Raw genomic sequence first — 17368 nt, 5'->3', positions numbered from 1 at the left:
CTTCTCATTACAGAAAGAGGAGATGAAGTGACGGGTGGAAGTTGATCTGGCACCAAAAAGCAGTCGCACCCAAAGCTGTAGAGGATGTGACTTTTGTGTAGTTTATAAAAAAAGACATGTTCCATGCACCATAGGCCGATTAATAGCGTGTTTTCTCTGCATACAGGTAGTACCACAGGTTATTTTAGGTTTGGCGCAACACAGCTCTCACCACCACCCAACCTCAACCCAGCACACACATCCACACACACACACACACACACACACACATACACAGTTGTGTGTACTTACAATGAGCTCCTCCCAAAGATTTGTCAGACAAATGACAGCTCAGAGACATTTTTTTTTACCTGACAGCCAGGAAGAGTAAGACAAAGACAGAGCAGACAGATGTGTCCAGAGTCCAACATGTAGAGGGAACGCTAGACGTAGTTTTGTTTAACAGTTAAGTTGATCTGTATTTCTAACTTTAACTTAGCAGTATAATCTGGTTAACTGCAGGTGAGAGATCAGAAAACTATCACACAAGTTGTTTTTTTCTGAGAGAAATTTCTGACTTATTTTGTCACTTAGGCTGGAGGACTGTGAATTTACATATTGGATGATTCTACCATGCACAGTTGTACGGTCTGTGGCGACGTTCAGGGCCGAAGCATGAAGCAGTGAGTGATGAGTAATACTGCGTTTATGTCAGGTACTGTACAAACTGGTTACCAACTTGTAAATAGTGTTCTCCGTTGTAATTATGACTGGGGAACTACGCAGTCGTATGTAAGGCGAACAAATATGAACGCCTCATGTCATGTCGTGTCATGTACTCTCCATTCTTCAAAGCAGTTAAAATTATATTGAAATGATAAAGGACTACAGCGACCTTGATTGCTCACACGTTGTCATTCAGGAATCTTTCCCATCACCACCCACCATCCCTTATCGTGGATAATCATGTATTGTATTGGACACACATGCCTAATGCTTTTTAAAAGATGTTTTAACCACAAACTTCCCTAGTTTTAGTCCCTCTGAAAAACACTCACAGATGATTGTAGTCAACGTATTCGCCCATATTTATTATATATTTATACATTTTTGCGAATATTTTCATGAATATTCTGATAGCTACATTATGACATCATTATGACATTATATATTCAAATATTTTTGCCCAAAATTTGTGAGAAAATCGTCAATTTAACTACGATAACCCTCCAAATAAAAGGATCTATATGCTACAAAAGTCTAAACAAAATATCAAATCTTAAATCTAATTAACTGTAGAAGTAAAACCGATGATCATTATAATCACTCTAATCATTCTGTGGGTTTAATGTAGCCTACACAAAAATAAGCGGACACACAGAAGATAAAGACTCTCACACTCCTTCACTTTCTCATCTCTTAGTTCTGTTTCAAAACTAGAACATCGACAAAAACAACAACAACAACAACATCTAATCTCCAAGCACTACAGCCCCCACCCAGCACCCACCAAGTCTGCACCCATTCGGCCCTCCGACGAGGCTTAATGAGTAAAAAGCACTGGGTGACCACAGTGTTGGAGTCAAGCCAACTTTCCCAGATGCCAAATTGAAGCCTGGAGGTACTTCATAATGCAAAACAACACTCATTAAAACTTGGAGGAAAAAACAAGGAGCTATAAAATGCAAAAAAAAAAAATAAATAAAAATGTACTAAGATGCATTTCAGGAGGAGCTCCTTGGCAGTTTCTAAATGACAGAGATGAATAATTAGGATTTTCAGGCATCCATTAGTGGGAGAAATTACAAGATGTATAAAATGGGATGCAAAACACACGCGTGACCCTAAAACCTAAACCACTTGGCCTGAACATTATGTTAAAGGAATGTGAGCTCGGGAGAAGAAATTATGTAAAAGGGATGGGATGGGATAAAAGGCATGAAGGTAAGATCTTAAAATGCAGAAATATAATGTGAAGCTTTCAGATGAGTTCAGAAAGATTATCTGTCAGGTTGCACTTTGCTTGAGTCAAGAAGGAATCTTTGTGTTTCATAAATGAGAATATAATCGCTGTAAAATAAAACAAAATTAAAAACAGATAGATTGGAAAAATAATTGTGACCTGTAACTATAAGGAGTAATTACTATTATATTCTACAAGTAAAAATACATTTACATACATTCAGAATATCCTATTCTAACTTCATCATCCTAGAAATTAAACAACAGCAGTTTAGTTGTGTAGGAAACATAATCGCTGGCTAAATTATGTTCAGAGGTAAAAAATCTTTTTAATTAATGAAATGCTGCGTTTATTAAAAGGTTGCAGAGTCAGCAAGAGATGGTTGGGATGAGATGAGAAAGTTTGGTGATGTTGTGTATAAGCTAGAATAGATATAGAGTGTGTTTGTCATGTTTCTTATAAGTGGTACCGTGATTTAATGACCCTAAACCTCAGTCCTGCCTCCGACTCAGGCCTCATTTTGTTTCTGGTATCGCCTCCGAGTCAGTGGTGGCTTTACAAACCATTAACCACTATATTTCCTTTCAGCAGAGCCTTCAGTCTTATGGTGTGAATACTTAAACGCAGATCACCTGCAGGGGAAATATAATGCACCATAAATCAGTGAAGTTCAATGCATTCCTGGAGATATTTAAGACACACTCCTGCTTCCGATTTAGGAAAGCACCATATCGTACATCAACATCAGTGTTTCTCTTGGATTTCTTTCCCTTCACCTTCATGTCAGGTGGAGCGCTAGAAAATATCCGAACACTGTGTTCCCTTCAGGTCATGAACGATCTTCTCCACTCTTTCTTTTCTCAATTAAATCTACTGCATACACCGAGGGTTTTGTAAACTTTGAGGACGGGTTAGGGTTCGTCACAGCAGGCTGGTCCTGAGTCAGCTAATCAACTATAAATCACATTTTTCTCCTGTGATTATTATGACACACCACATGATCAGAGTTTTGTTGGTGAATCCGAAGCAGCAGCCTCAGATCACAATGTGAGACACGTGAGAAGTCGGCGACTGACTCGATTAACACGGGGGGGGGGGGGGCTACACACATGGAGGCTGAGGTGGACCTGTCTCGACTTGCATCTTTTTCCTAATTGACACCACAGCACACAATCTGATAGGGTGATGCTGTTATCATGGCGTGTAAGGGCCTTGAAAACAAACTGATGTCTGAATACGTCTGTGAGACGTGAAGAGCTCAAAACCAAAGAGGGATTTTTGGAGGAAGTGAAAACACATGACATCTCTGCGATGTGAAGTCATGCCAGACGAACAGCAGAGAAAGGCGAGTTTCTGTTTACCAAACACGCCAACATCCTTCCTGTCTGTAGTAAAAACTGATCTCTGAATTACATAACGCCACACTGGTATGGCCGCAACAAACATCTCAGTTTAATACGGAACTTTCATTAACAGGGCGATTCGACCGTGTCAACTCACACACACACGCACGGAAATGTTCACAAGTATACAATGTTACCATTCCAAACAATTTTGCGTGTGTATAAACCTCCCATTCAAGGCTCACACCCTCATTCCTGTCGTACCATCTCCATCCACCTTCCCACTTTCCCATGATTCGCTGTTGAGGTGCAGTTTGCAACATTGTACAGTCAGAGACTTAATCTCTGTCTCAGTCTTAGCAATAAAATAAACATTAAGGAAGTTTTTTTAATTTTTTTTTATCATGTTTATCCTCATTGTAAAAGGAGAAAATCATCACACACCAAACATACATCATGCACCGTCATCACTCCTCCTGTGACCCGCGTAAGCCTCAGGAGGCCGCCAGGAAACGTGTTGGTCCACCGTGACGAGTGACAGAAGCCTTCGTGCTAACACCTCGCCATTCAGGACGATGAGTGATCCGAGACACAATGCAAACTATTTAATGTACAGTAAAAATCATCTGCCACCGCTGCTCTCAGAACAAACACCAACACCAGCAGGGCTCGGAGTCCTAACGCTCACGCACAACACAAAAACGTTTACAGACGGCAGGAAGATCAACGCTGACAGTTTAGCATTGTTAGAAGTACTAAAAAAAAATGATACAATTGAATAGATTAATTGACTGATTTTATTTTAGAGGTTTGTGGGAACTTTCTCTTGCTGTACCTGAATTCCTTTTTGTTAATGATTGATGGGTGCCAGATGCCACCTTGGGGTGTTCCTCATAAGTTCCACATTCCGCAAGACGACTTGACGTTTGATTTGTAATAAAACAATGAATGCAGCACACAATAGACGGTTTGTTCAGAAACACTTTTTGGGCAGCAAGACAACAACTCATCCTGTCTAACGCAGCCAAGCCTCACCCCAACAAACACCGAGCTTCACTGGATTTCACCAGTTATATGATTTTATGCTACATTTTAAATAATTTGATACATTACTGACACAGACTTCTGCATCCATCTAATCAGCTGGTAGGGATAAAAATTATTCTTTGTTTACACGATTATTATTTTGCAGATTCAAGTTGTAGACCAGTGTTCATTAAGTGCTGTATTTCATTGTTTTGTGTTGAGAGGGTAACAGATGTTTTGTGCAGGTGCTCACTACCTTATTTTGTAAGAAAAAAAAAGTCCTTTATGTAGCCTAAATAATTAAAGGATGGCTCTTAATTTTTCAGAATACAGACTCGATGCTAGAACATACTAGTTTTCTTCTCTGGCTTATTTTGACTGCTGAGCTTCATTAACAGCAGATCTAATAGTTTTCACAGCAGGTACATACCGTACGTCTCCATGTGTGCGATCACTTCTGCAAACATGAAAGGAACAGAGGTGAAGCTTAGGAAAGACCGAAAGCAAACACAGACATACTTTTCTCCTTCTAAAACATCCTGGCAGCTGACAGACAACACCCAGAAGAAAAACTCATCACATAGCTATGGAACTGCAACAAGGTAATAACACACTTGTCACTGTGTCATTGTGAGAGAAATTCACTGACCTGTGCACAAATGGTTTTCATGGCGTTTTGAAAACATCCGAAAAATGTTCACTGTCAAGACTTTAAAGTCTCTTTATTCCCTAAGGTGTTCAGGGTTTGACTTAAAAAGAGCCGACAATGCAAAAGGTTGAGCCTGCCAATCATTTTAAAGGAATTAATATTTAGGGAACGCTGGAGGCTAGAATCCTGTACCTCAATAAACTATTAAGTTAAGTTATACAACTTCAACAGACACACAGTGTTTCCTTTAAATATCTGTGATAATAATACCCACAATGCCGCAAAAGATACAAGTTTGCGTTTTCAGGTATATCTTTCAGGTTCAGCTCACTGATCAGGTCATGGTGCATGTCGCAACAACCTTTCACCATAGGTTTGACATCAAGTGTGTGCGTGTGTGTGTGTGTCGAAGCCAAGCCTGAGATCATCATTTTTATGACATAGCTAAATGCAAAGGTAATGGAGGTTTCGGTGAATGGGAGTACGTACACACACACACACACACACACACACACACACAAAGACAGGTATCTGCTGGAAGAGAAGCAAGTTTTCTGAAACAATGACTTCATTTATTATCTTATTGCTTATTAAAATTTCACACACACGCACACACACCCACGCTGACCTAATATATTCCCGGAGCCCTCGACTCTGCGCCATCAGGGACTGTCACATCCACTGTGTGGGAGACTTCCCACAGAAAAGTTTGTTGTGTGCTGCACTTTATAAGAGGCGGGGAAGTTGAAAGGACTTACATTTGTCATGCAGCCTCCTCTCTTGTAAAACAGGGACATGTTAGAAAACACTGATGAAAAAGCATATGTCTCATCTTTGTGCATCTCGGCCAAGACAGTTGCAATTTCATTTCAGTTCATAAGAAATGCTGTTTTGTAAACATCGTGTTTTGGTTTTTACGGGAGAAAGTTTAGTTTAGTTTGTCTGCTTAACTTGCTCCCTCCTGCACAGCTGCTTCCCTGAGCTTTTCTATGGGAAGCATCCCGCACTGACTGTCTCCCACAGTGGGCGCCCCTACACCTAACTTTAGCCAAATCTGAACTTTAAACCAAAACCAAGACTAAACCTCAAACAGCTCCTCATGAAGAGGAGACAAAAACAAAAAAAACGTCCTCACTCTTGAGGTCTGAAACTCAGATTTTGTCCTCACACCTTTCAATCCAACTGTCTTTCCTTGGGTAAGATTACGCAACTCAATTTCTGGATATTTTACCATGGCCCCAAAAAAATACACGTAACCATAGCAACAACAGCGATGCTTAAAGACTGGGTCACACTATCGGTTTGCTTGCAGAAAGAGTACAGAAATTCTAGAGAGAAACTCAGAGAGCTATTGTGACTGACTGGTGCTAGCAGGTTCCCCGCTGACCAGTGTGTTAGCAGTTAGCCACGTATGCTATCAAAAAGAAAGTGCTGATTTAGTAACAATCCTGAAACTGAAGTATCATATCAGCAGAGTATCGAAAAGCCCTCAGCCCTCAGTGTAAGAGGCAAATACCTCATTCACTGACCCGCATTATCACTTACTTTTACATTCAAGGTCAGTTTATTGTTTTGTTTTTTTGTTTGTTTTTTTTTTTTTGCTTGTCTGTTTCTGGATTCCTTCTTGGCAACTGCGTGTGAGAGACAGTGAGGAGGCGAGAGAGTGAGAGCGAGAGAGAGAGAGAGGGAGAGAGAGAGAGACATAGAGAGAGACTGCAGTGGGTGTGTGCCGGGCAAAACTGTGAGAGAGAACAGTTGTGTTTTCTCGTTGGTCTGGTTGGTTAACTGTCTGGACTGGAGTCAAGGGAAAGAATGTAGTCCCATTAAAACACATTAAAGAGAGAGGGAGAGAGAGAGAGAGAGAGAGAGAGAGAATGGGTGTGTGTTGATGTGAGGGAGAGAGAGAGAGAGAGTTGGAGACAACAAACTGTCATTATGTTCAGATTTGTTGTTGAAAGACAAATGACATGAGGAAAAAGAGAAAGCGGTGTGAAGAAATCTACAGAAAATAGGTGAGAGTGATGGGGGGGTGCAGAGGATTAGAGAAAGAAAGAGAGAGAAATGCAGGGAAACGTGTCTGAGTGAGATAAGGATGAGGAAAGAAAGAAAGTGATGGAGGGATAGAGTGAAATGTGGTCCTCTGAAGTTCACATCATTAGAAGGAATCAGTCGGACAGAGTTCATAGAGCAGATTTCAAGGAGGCAGTGTGGCATAAAAAATCAACATCACACGTCAAAAGAAAAATACAACAATAAAATGAGAATATAATAAAACAAAATATAAAATATGTAAAAAATAATAAATTAATAAATTAAAAACAAGGTAATTGATAGAAGACTGTTTGCTGCACAGAAATACTCCAATAACTACAACAAAACATCCTAACAAATTACGATAACGTATAAAACGTTAAACAAAATACTCCAATACTACAATCTCTGGTCTATACAAAAATAAGTGAATTTTCTTTCTGTCAGTGTCACAATTAAAAGCAGGTTACAGAGTAAAAAACACGAGGAGAGGCGCAAAAGAGGAGAGAAAAGAGAGAAAAGAGATGATGAAAGTGAAAATCAAGACAAAGATAAAGGAGAAAGTTAGAAAGAGATGGACAGAGATAAAGTACGGTGTCAGCGTTACAGCATTCCTCAAGCTGGGAAAACATTTACACGTGAGTGACTGACTCCTGTTTGCTTTTTTCAGCCACTGAGATAACATCATCACAACAACGCTTTACATGCAGAGTGCAGGACAACAGCACGGAGACGTAACGCACCCCTGCCTTCATTTACTGTACGTGAAGCAGACACATGAGGTCTGTCATGCTAACACTGGGCTACAACATGAGGCTAGCATTTGCTAATTCACTTTTTGGAGAGCATTAAAAGAAAACAGTGATGTATTTTTCTAATGTATCTGCCAGAGGTCACTTTAGCAACGAGCTAGCTAGCTAAAGGAAAAAAAAAAGAGAATTTAAATCAAAGTCAGTAGATTTCTTTAGCCACTTGAGAGTTTAACAACTTCTCAACAAGCTGACAGACACACAATCCTAACATTGCCATCTTATAGAGTTGTCTTCCATCATGCTAACGAACAGCTACTTCCACATCCACCAGACTCGGAGCAAATTATTTAACATTTAGAGCAAGAAAAGACCTGTGTCTAAAGACAGAGACCGTAGTGACCTACACACCGAGTCAAGCGTCTGTCTGCATCGTCATATAGCAACACACACACAGGCTATAGCCAGACAATCTCATATTATTTAATATCATTGCTAGAGAACAAAACCTTTCATCATCGCCCAACAACTGCCCAATTTAAAAGCTGTCGCCATGCTGGGATTAAAGGGCCACTGTATGGACAGTGTGGTCTGCTCAGGCATTGTTATTGTTATTATTTTGTTGCCATTAATTAACCAATAACTGAAAGCATAGCTGACCATGTGGAGCCAGTGACATTGCCACCCTCCGCCCAGATGAAATAAAGATATGCTCTGCTGTCTTATCGGAGCACAGTGCAGAGTACAGCCAGACTCGCCCTTTGACTGAACACAAGGTGACACTTTGATAAAAACACAACACAACATCTCTCGTCATCGTGACACTGGAGAGTCACAGATTTTCTGTTTCTGTTTCAGACACATCAGTTGAAAGCTAAAGTAACTGTGTGTGGAAACGGCATCAACTGCACACGACTGGGCAACAATGACAATAGTCACACTACAACAGTTATATTTGCATTATGGTATTTCTTTCATCCTACAGAATGAATAATAATATTCCGGAGATGTTCCTACACCTGACTATACCGACTGAGTTTGAGGAACTACAATACACGGCCAAAAGTATGTGGACACTCTAGCTTTAAGTGATAACTGAACATGTCAGTCCATAACCAACAGCATTAATGTGCCACTACAACAGCTTTCCACAAGATTTACAGTTCATCTTAAAGGACTCAGGTCAAATTATTCCACACAAGTTGGAACAGAGTTTATTGTATGTACTTAAATATTGTTGTAGCGATGCTTTAGCATGAAGCAGCATGTGGACAGGGGTGTCCCCACACTAAGACCATGATCTGTGATGTGGTGTCACACCAAAGCTTGGGAACTACAAATGTATGCTGACTTTATCTAACTTTGCTGTGTTGTTAACTGTTACTGGCTTTTATATGATTTTCCTGTAGGACTTTACAGGAGAATATGTGTTAATAACTTGAATCATAGCCCACTTTATACTGTTTTAATCTGCACACTTTTTCTTTAATCATACTTAACAGCACTTTATGGACTAACTTACTTCACATATGATACAATACTCATAGTGGCTTTGAGTGTTTTGGCAAAGCCTAAATACCATGTCTTATCTAGGCTGTGTGTAAATACAGATGCTGTTTGGTGGTGTCTAACATCTGAAAGACAAACTGTGATGAGATACTGACTGTGTTGCTCCAGGTTCTATGATCTCTCTCTGTCTCTGCTACAGGTGTCGCCAGCTGCTGCCTCTCTTAAAACCTTTCACCAAGCACAAAGTTACTTCTACCAGCCGTGAACTCACGGCAGTCACTAAACGACAGGGTTTTTCTCACCTGCCTCGGAATCTATGTCAGCAACAGAGTGTGAAGCAGCGACAGCGCAAGTCCAACAGGTGTCCTGGTAAAAACATCAGCCACTTACCTGCCGTGAACGCTCCCTCTGCGGTGCTCTGCTGCCGACTGACAGGCTGCCGCTCTCTGGCTGCCAGGAATCTGCCTTGTGGGTGGGTCCAGGGCAACACACCTGCAGCACACCGGAGCAGCCGTGTGCGTAATGAGAGCGCGCACGACGTCACTGACGCACGCAGAATTATAGTTCGTTGCTTCACCTGGGCCTCCTACAGGCGGGAAGAGAGGAGGGAGGCTTGATGAGAGTGAGTGGGGGGGGGGGGGGGGAATCCACTTGTGAAAAGCCAATCCACAGACAGAGTTTTAAAGTTTTGAAGCATGTGACCCCTCCACACACACACACACACACACACGCACAAACACAACCACCTCTCCCTCCCTCTCTCTCTCTCTCTCTCTGTAACACCATTTTTGGAGATGTAGAGCACCAGTCTCTCACCAAAATGCAACTATTCCAACTATTTAAGGAATGCGAGCCGCCCAGGAAGAATTCTAGTTTCCTTCTTCTCTTAAAATGCTGAATCATCGATCTATATGTCTATCTATCTTAGTGTAACCATGACGACAAAGGTCATTAACCCAAATCACCATGTTTCCTTCAACCTAAACAAGTGTTTTGTGCCTATAAATGAAGAAACAGTGAACTTTCATTCATTTTTTTATGGGAAGTTTGGACGTCCGCTGTGAAATCTGAACACATGAATCTAAACTTTGATCACGATCTAATAAATGAGATGTTGCAGCAGTCTGAGCACACGCTGACACTGCGGTGCACCTGCACACAAACTGACAGCTTCCAGTCGAGGTTTGGAGTCTGCCGGAGCTCAGAGCACTGACTGTTGGTTAAACAGCTGCTGGTTGCTATAGGTGTCAGACTGAATGGCTTTGTGTTGGGCAACACATGCAACCACTCCTCACATTCCTCTGTAGTGGAGCACTGAACACACCCATCAGCAGGTTATACTATATACTCAAAGTGACAAAGTGTCAGTGTTCTAAACAAAAGAAACTTTACACAGCCACGTGTCATTCATCCTCAGATATACTGAAACAATTAGTCAGTTAATTTTATATTCAACAGGAAATCAACTGACAGTTTTGAGAAGTGTCAAATTCTTTAAGTTGCATATCAAGAAAAATCACTAAAGATTCTCTTCACTGACTGTTTACTTTGCTCTGTTTAACTGAAAGTCTTTCGGTTTGACAGAAAATATTCAACTGGACTCTGGGGATCTGTCACAGACATTTACGAAATTACTTTTTTACTTTTTTTAATACATTATACAATTTCTATATGAACGAAAATGATTGTTTGATTGTTGATGATTTTGATGGAGGATCAAGTCCAGATAGAGTAGCATCTTATTTATAATGTGACATGTCAGGATGTTGGAGGATTCAAGAATACAAACCAATCACATATCAAATAAAGTTGGACTTAGAGGGGATATCTGTGGTGAGTTTTTGTTTCCACCTGAGGGTGAAACAGGTCACTGCTGGTTTCAGGATAGAACAAGAGGGAAACTGTGCACCCAGATACACAGTACATCAAAAGTCATGCACTGAAACTTTATTTATGTAAAAGTACAAAAGTATTAGCATCAAATTATACTTCAAGTACCAAATTAAAAGTACTTACTATGCAAAATGGTTCATTTCTGAGTAATACATATTGTATTAATGGATTATAATCATGGTGCATTAATGCATAGGCATATTTTTTCTGTTGCAGCTGGCAAAGGTGGAACTAGTTTTATATAGCCATTTGTTTCAACATATAAATATGCATTATGATTTATTCGTTTTTATACTTCGTTTTATTACATTTATATTTTGATTATGATTATGAATAATCTGGATCTGCAAAGTAAGAAGTAACTAAAGTTAAAAATAAATGTTGTGGAATAAAGCAACAATGTTTCACTCTGATATGTAGTGGAGTAGAAATATGAAGGAGTGTAAAATGTTAGTACAAGTACCTCAAAATTGTACTGAAGTAGGCTTACATGTATTGTATATACATATATACATACATATATATGTATATATGTTTTGCAGTTTATTGTAACATGAATAGTGAAAATTATTTTAGTTATCAGTGTGTGTCAGGGTGGATCCCAGGAAAAGTAGTAAATGAAAAGTCCATAATGTGAAGTCCATGACTCCATTAGGTCTGTGGCAGCAACCTGAAGTGTCCTTGAGAAAGAAACTATTTGTGGCAAAGTAAAGAGGAGCAGTGTTCTCTGTGCCACTACGTTTCCATCCATCTCATTATGTGCATTTTCCATTTGTGCAGTTGAAACATCACACAAAAGATTTTATGTTGGCCTAAAGAGTTGGTGTATCGACAGAACAAAGTGTGACAAAGAATATTGGTTAAATTTTGGGTTGGATTTTGAGAAGCATTTAGAGTATTTCCATTTAATAGAATGGTGGAGCCATTAAAACAGTGAGTCTTGGTTTTGAAGGTCTGACTCAGTGTAAACATGACGTAGCTTCAATAAAAAGCAGGAATAAAATGATTCCTCCTACTTTAAAGTTATCAATGGGAAAATAAAAGGATAAGATGCATTCCTATGAGCTAATTTCATCATCTCACACATTTGCTTTGTATGCCATGGTTGTGAATCACCCTGCAAAGAGCTGTATTACATGTCCTGTTGTGTCACCTGTAGTTCAGGGTGTGACTGCAGTTCAGAGAAGCATGCTGCAGAGGGGAGTGTCCCAGTGAGACAACCTTTACTCACACATTGATAACTCATAGGCTGCTACTGCAATAACTTACATAAGGTTCTACAGTTATGCAGCTGAACTTTAAGTGTAAGCATTATTTTTGAAATTATTTGTTAATGTGTTTTTTTTTTCAATTTACTTTTGGGTAAATTCATTTTTCTCCTTTTTCCGCTTGTTTAAGTTGTACTGTAAGTTTCTTTTCTTTTTGTGTATGTCACTAAAACCTTTCATTTCCAACCTTCCATGTTGCTGTATCTTATGTGTGACAATAAACAAAATTTAAAGGAGCTATTTTTTTGTTTTGCCTTTGCCACATAGCTAACATTAGCATTAGCAAACAGCTGTTTACTTACAAGTCTGGAAGAGATGTTGCAAGTTCAGCATGTGGAGGAAGTGGTGGAAAGTAACCATCTTGTTTTGCTTCTATTTCTATCACTTCTTTTCTTCCTCTGACGTTAGCATGCTAACCAGCTAGCCCTGGTATGGCCCAACCGTCACATCACTTTTCGATACCGAGTCACTGTAGTGTCCAGTCTGTCCTGAAGAAGCAGATGTTCAGAGGGCATATTATAACCTTTTGTTTTGTAAGCACAATAATGGCTGAAGCTCTTGGCAAGACTGCCAAGTAAACAGCTGTTAATGCAAACACTGGCTATGTAGCAATAGCAAAAATTACTAACAGCTCCTGTCATCCAGGTCTCTTTAATTCTTTACATATATGGGAAAATAATATGGACTTGAAGCCAACTCCCCCCTCCCCCCAACTGCCCCCTCTCTTCTTTCACTGTTTTTGTAACCATTTATGGTACTTTTCATGTGAAAAAGCGAGTGTAAACACTACGACTGTCTTCCAGGAGAGATTGTCTGAAAATGTGAACAGTTAATCCCTTTTTTAAATAATATCGCATCTCCTGCCTCTCTATAATGACCCTTTTTGGAACAACTATAAACAGTTTTGATCTCAGCATGGTCAGACAACACGTCTCACCAGCCAGTTCTGATCAAGTATACCCTAAGAGTCTCTGTGCGGCTACTTGAGCCAAATGCAAACATTAGCCATGCTAGCATATTGCTGTCTAGCATGTATAATGCTTATTATGTTCACTGTGGTGGTTTAGCTTGTTAGCTTTTAAAAATCTGCAAGTTAGCACTAAACCAAGCCTTACTGAAGTTATTAGTTTTACATCTGGTCCTAAATTAAAGTATAAAAGATAAAAATTGACAGAGAGGCGAGGAGATCAAAGTCATTACAATTCATCTTCTGGGGACCATGAATGTCTGTGCAAAATTTCATAGCAATCCATGTAATAGCTGTTCAGATATTTCAGTCTGGACCATGGCGGTGGACCTACCGACCGACACACAATCTTCTCATCCCTGGAGCCAGAGCGTAGCTAAAAACATTCAAACTGAAACTGACCCCTGTGTGGAGGGATTTTCTGTCTTCAACCTTTATTTAACCAGGTGGCTCAGATGAAAACAGTTTTTTCAGGAATGATGACATAAACACAAAAAGCATAATCCCAAGACCAACATGAAGACCAACATGAAAACGGCAAAACACCCCATTCAGCAATGTACGAGGACAAAAATGCTATCATAAACAAATAAGAGGGGAGTGTGACAGTACAACAGCAGAGTCAAAGAGATGATTTGTTCTGGGTTTATTCTTATCTGCAGGTGAGTTCACAGAAAAGTCTCAGTATCACAGTACAGAGATTGATGTTGTGTATGTAACGGTCCCAGAGATACAACAGATTCATTTTATCCAGTTATTATTATTATTATAGAGAGAGAGAAAATGTTTTGATGAATTACGTCACAGTTTCTTTTACTGAAATCACTAATACCGTACTAAATGCTATTAATTATGCCAATGTACTGCTACAGCTACCAATCATCAGCAGAGTAGGAAATCTGAAATTCTCCTGGAGAAAGGTGTTTCTGAGGAGGGTGGATGGAAATGCAAAAGTTTCGCACTGAAAGACCAGAGATGAGATAAGGCATTGTTCCATCTCTGACAAACAGTCACTACTGGTTTCCTGTAACCATGACCATGATCTTTCCCTAATTTTAAATAAGTGGCATTTCTTTATTCACCACAATCAGAATTTAACCATACTGTACATGATGGAATCTGACACCTCTATGGATAGGAAAAATGAGAGGAATACAAACGTCATTAGGACTCATCCTCTGGGCAACATGAATATTGAAATCAAATTATATGGCAATCCATTCAATAGTTGAGAAGAAATCTCACTTGAAACAAAAACAACCTGCAGGTGAATCTAGAGATTAAAATTATTAGATATCATCCTCTGGGAACTATGATCAAACATCATAGTAATGCATTTAATAGATGATAACATATTCTTGTCTGGTCCAAAGTGGTAGACTGACCAGCTGCTCACTATAGCATGACTAAAAAATGGCGTGCCTTAGGTCTACTGATGTGGAAGCCACAGCTGCAAAAGCCTCATATGGATGATTTTGAATGAGCTGACCACTGACCTATTTCATTTATTAGTTATGAGGACTTGTATTTCTATTCAACTGGAACTACCACTGTTACTATGAATATTCATGCAGGATCAGTAAGACTGAATTGTTGTTCAACAATTGACAATGCTGTTGTCCTGCACAGTTATTGTACAAATACATCATTTTAAAATACTGCAACTGAATGTAACCTGGGATTTTTCAGAATCATCCAATAACAACACTTTGTTTGAAAAGTTGGTTTGAAATGTAATTATAGTTATCTATCCAAATGAAAACTTTTATGACACGTGGTTTTGACAGGTATGTGAATCCTGAAAATAAATATTTTATGTAGCTGGACATCCACATAGCTCAAGCAAGAAACAGTTCTGAAAGGTGAACTGTGATGGCGTCATTTCAGCATAGTGGAAAACATTCAACAGCCACACCTGATGACTTGTGACAGAAAACCTTGTAACTCTGCCAGGATCAGGTGAAAAAATTCAGCACACACTGAGCTGGGTTTGAAAATGTTTCAGCAGTGCAGGAAAAAACCATCAGATGAACAGCAGCAGAGACCTGGTCAGTGTTTATGAGGGAGACAAGGTCAAACCTCCACCCTTTTTTTTCCTCTGTGAAAACAGAAATAAGGTGTCATGGATTGGTAAAAATCTGAACCTCTTGCTCTCAACTTGACACTCAATGACTCAAAATCCCTCAATTGATTGATTGATTTTCCTTCCTCTGTCTTCACTAGTAAAAGTCTGTTTTTCACAAGAAAAGCAACAATCTCAAATATCTCTGATCTATAGCCACTGACAATCATTCTAATGTTGCAATGTAAGTGAAAAGAGATTGCTCAGGTTGGTGCATGTATCATCTAAATACTGTTGCATCTGTATGAAAGCCTGGTAGAGACAAAACAGATTACTCATTCTCTTTTCAGATGCAAGAGGGAGAAAATAGTAGATAAAGATTACCAAATCTCAGTATCAGCTTATCTTTTGTGGAAAAAATTCATCATCCATCTATTTGAAATTCTGATTAGAGTACAGCACACCTGCAACTTCTTGTTTTCACACTTTGGTTTCTGTATGGACAATAAACAGAAATGTATCCAATATATTCCATATATTGCAGTCATCCAGGGTTCTAGAAATTAAAGTCCTGTTCATTTTCACATAGACAACATTTATGAGTTTTGAGGTTCAGTTGAGGTCGAGTTGTCTGTGCAAGAGCTGAACAACTTTGTGAGAAAATATCTAGTTCTTGTATAAAAGTCGAAGCAACAAGTCAGTGAAATATAAACTTAAGGAGAAAATATAACTACAGCTATAAATACTTTGGCCACTTGCTTGTGTTTCTTCTGGTCCAGTATGAGCCCTGGCTCCATGGCCTGGCTCTGACCCATATACAGTGTGATGGTCAGATACTTCTTCCACATCTGGACTAATTCTGGCGCCCAAACAGAAGATCCTCCGGCTGTCACCCAACTCCGGAGGATAACAAGCAGAAGCTGCCTGGATGCGGCAGTATATGGGCCAGACTTGGACCGAGGAGCCAGGTCTATGTTGGGGCAGAAGTTTCACTCTGCTCTCTGGGAGATGGCGTCAGTAACTATGGTGACAGGTTGTGAGGAACCCTGAGAATACGAAACTTTCAAATAGAAATTTACACTGGGAGTAATACCTCTTGAACTCTTGAGAAGAAATGACATGTTCAGGTTTTGGACAGAAGTGTTTTGTGATGTGGGCTTGATTATCTTCTGTACGTTGAAAAAAAAAAACTTGTCTTGACTCATATCTAAACCACTTTCCCTTCAGCATGAGGTGAAATGACGTCACTCTCTATCGCTTGTAGGCAGAAACAGATGAAACCACCTCGATGAGTCAAAACCAAGCGTCAGTTTACTGCGGAGCTCAGGAGGCAATTCCTTCTACAGAACAACCATTTCCTCTAAATGCATGATGTGATGTGTAACCTGCCCAGACTTGCTGCAGCAGGCTGGAAACATACAGCCATGGGATTAGTGTCAAGCAGTGTCTTCATTTACTCTCTGAATTAAACAGAAATCACCAGAGCCAAAGAAAAAGCTCTACAAAGTCAGGATCTGAGAGTTTGTGGTTTGCTGATATTGCAAAATAAAGGAGACTGAATATGAAAAAGATGAGTGTGGAAAATGCAGATTTTCCATCTAAACAGAGATCTAAAGGCCTAGGCTGAAACTGAAATCACTTGTCATCTTTATTATGTGCTTATCCTGTTTCCGGTCACATAAGGCATGCAGCCTTTCCCCACAGGGATGACACATTAAGACACACTCACAGACTTTGGGAAAATTTGAGTTTTCATTTCACTGGAAACTGGAGCAGTCGCAGAAAACCTGCACGGACCCGGGAAGAACATGACGAGTCCTGACGGTCTGACAGAGGCTATTTTTAAACTTTGTACTCACAAATTGTTATCTTGTGTAGAGATATAGCCTCGCTTAGCATAAACACTGAAGGCAGGGGGAAACAGCTGGC

At 39.7% G+C, this 17368-nt stretch overlaps 1 protein-coding gene across 1 annotated transcript in view; it reads right to left on the bottom strand.

Moving 5' to 3' along the window:
* The window catches only part of LOC130186466 (cingulin-like protein 1), a 57681-nt gene extending 47898 nt beyond the window's left edge, over nt 1-9783 (bottom strand). The window contains exon 1 of the mRNA XM_056403620.1: nt 9640-9783. The gene's annotated coding sequence lies outside the window, so the exon portion shown is untranslated. The remainder of the gene's footprint in view (nt 1-9639) is intronic.
* Nucleotides 9784-17368: the final 7585 nt, after the last annotated feature.

This window comes from Seriola aureovittata, chromosome 18 (genome assembly GCF_021018895.1).
Source record: "Seriola aureovittata isolate HTS-2021-v1 ecotype China chromosome 18, ASM2101889v1, whole genome shotgun sequence".
NCBI classification, from domain to species: Eukaryota; Metazoa; Chordata; class Actinopteri; order Carangiformes; family Carangidae; genus Seriola; species Seriola aureovittata.
This window is presented reverse-complemented; position numbering and strand designations above follow the sequence as displayed.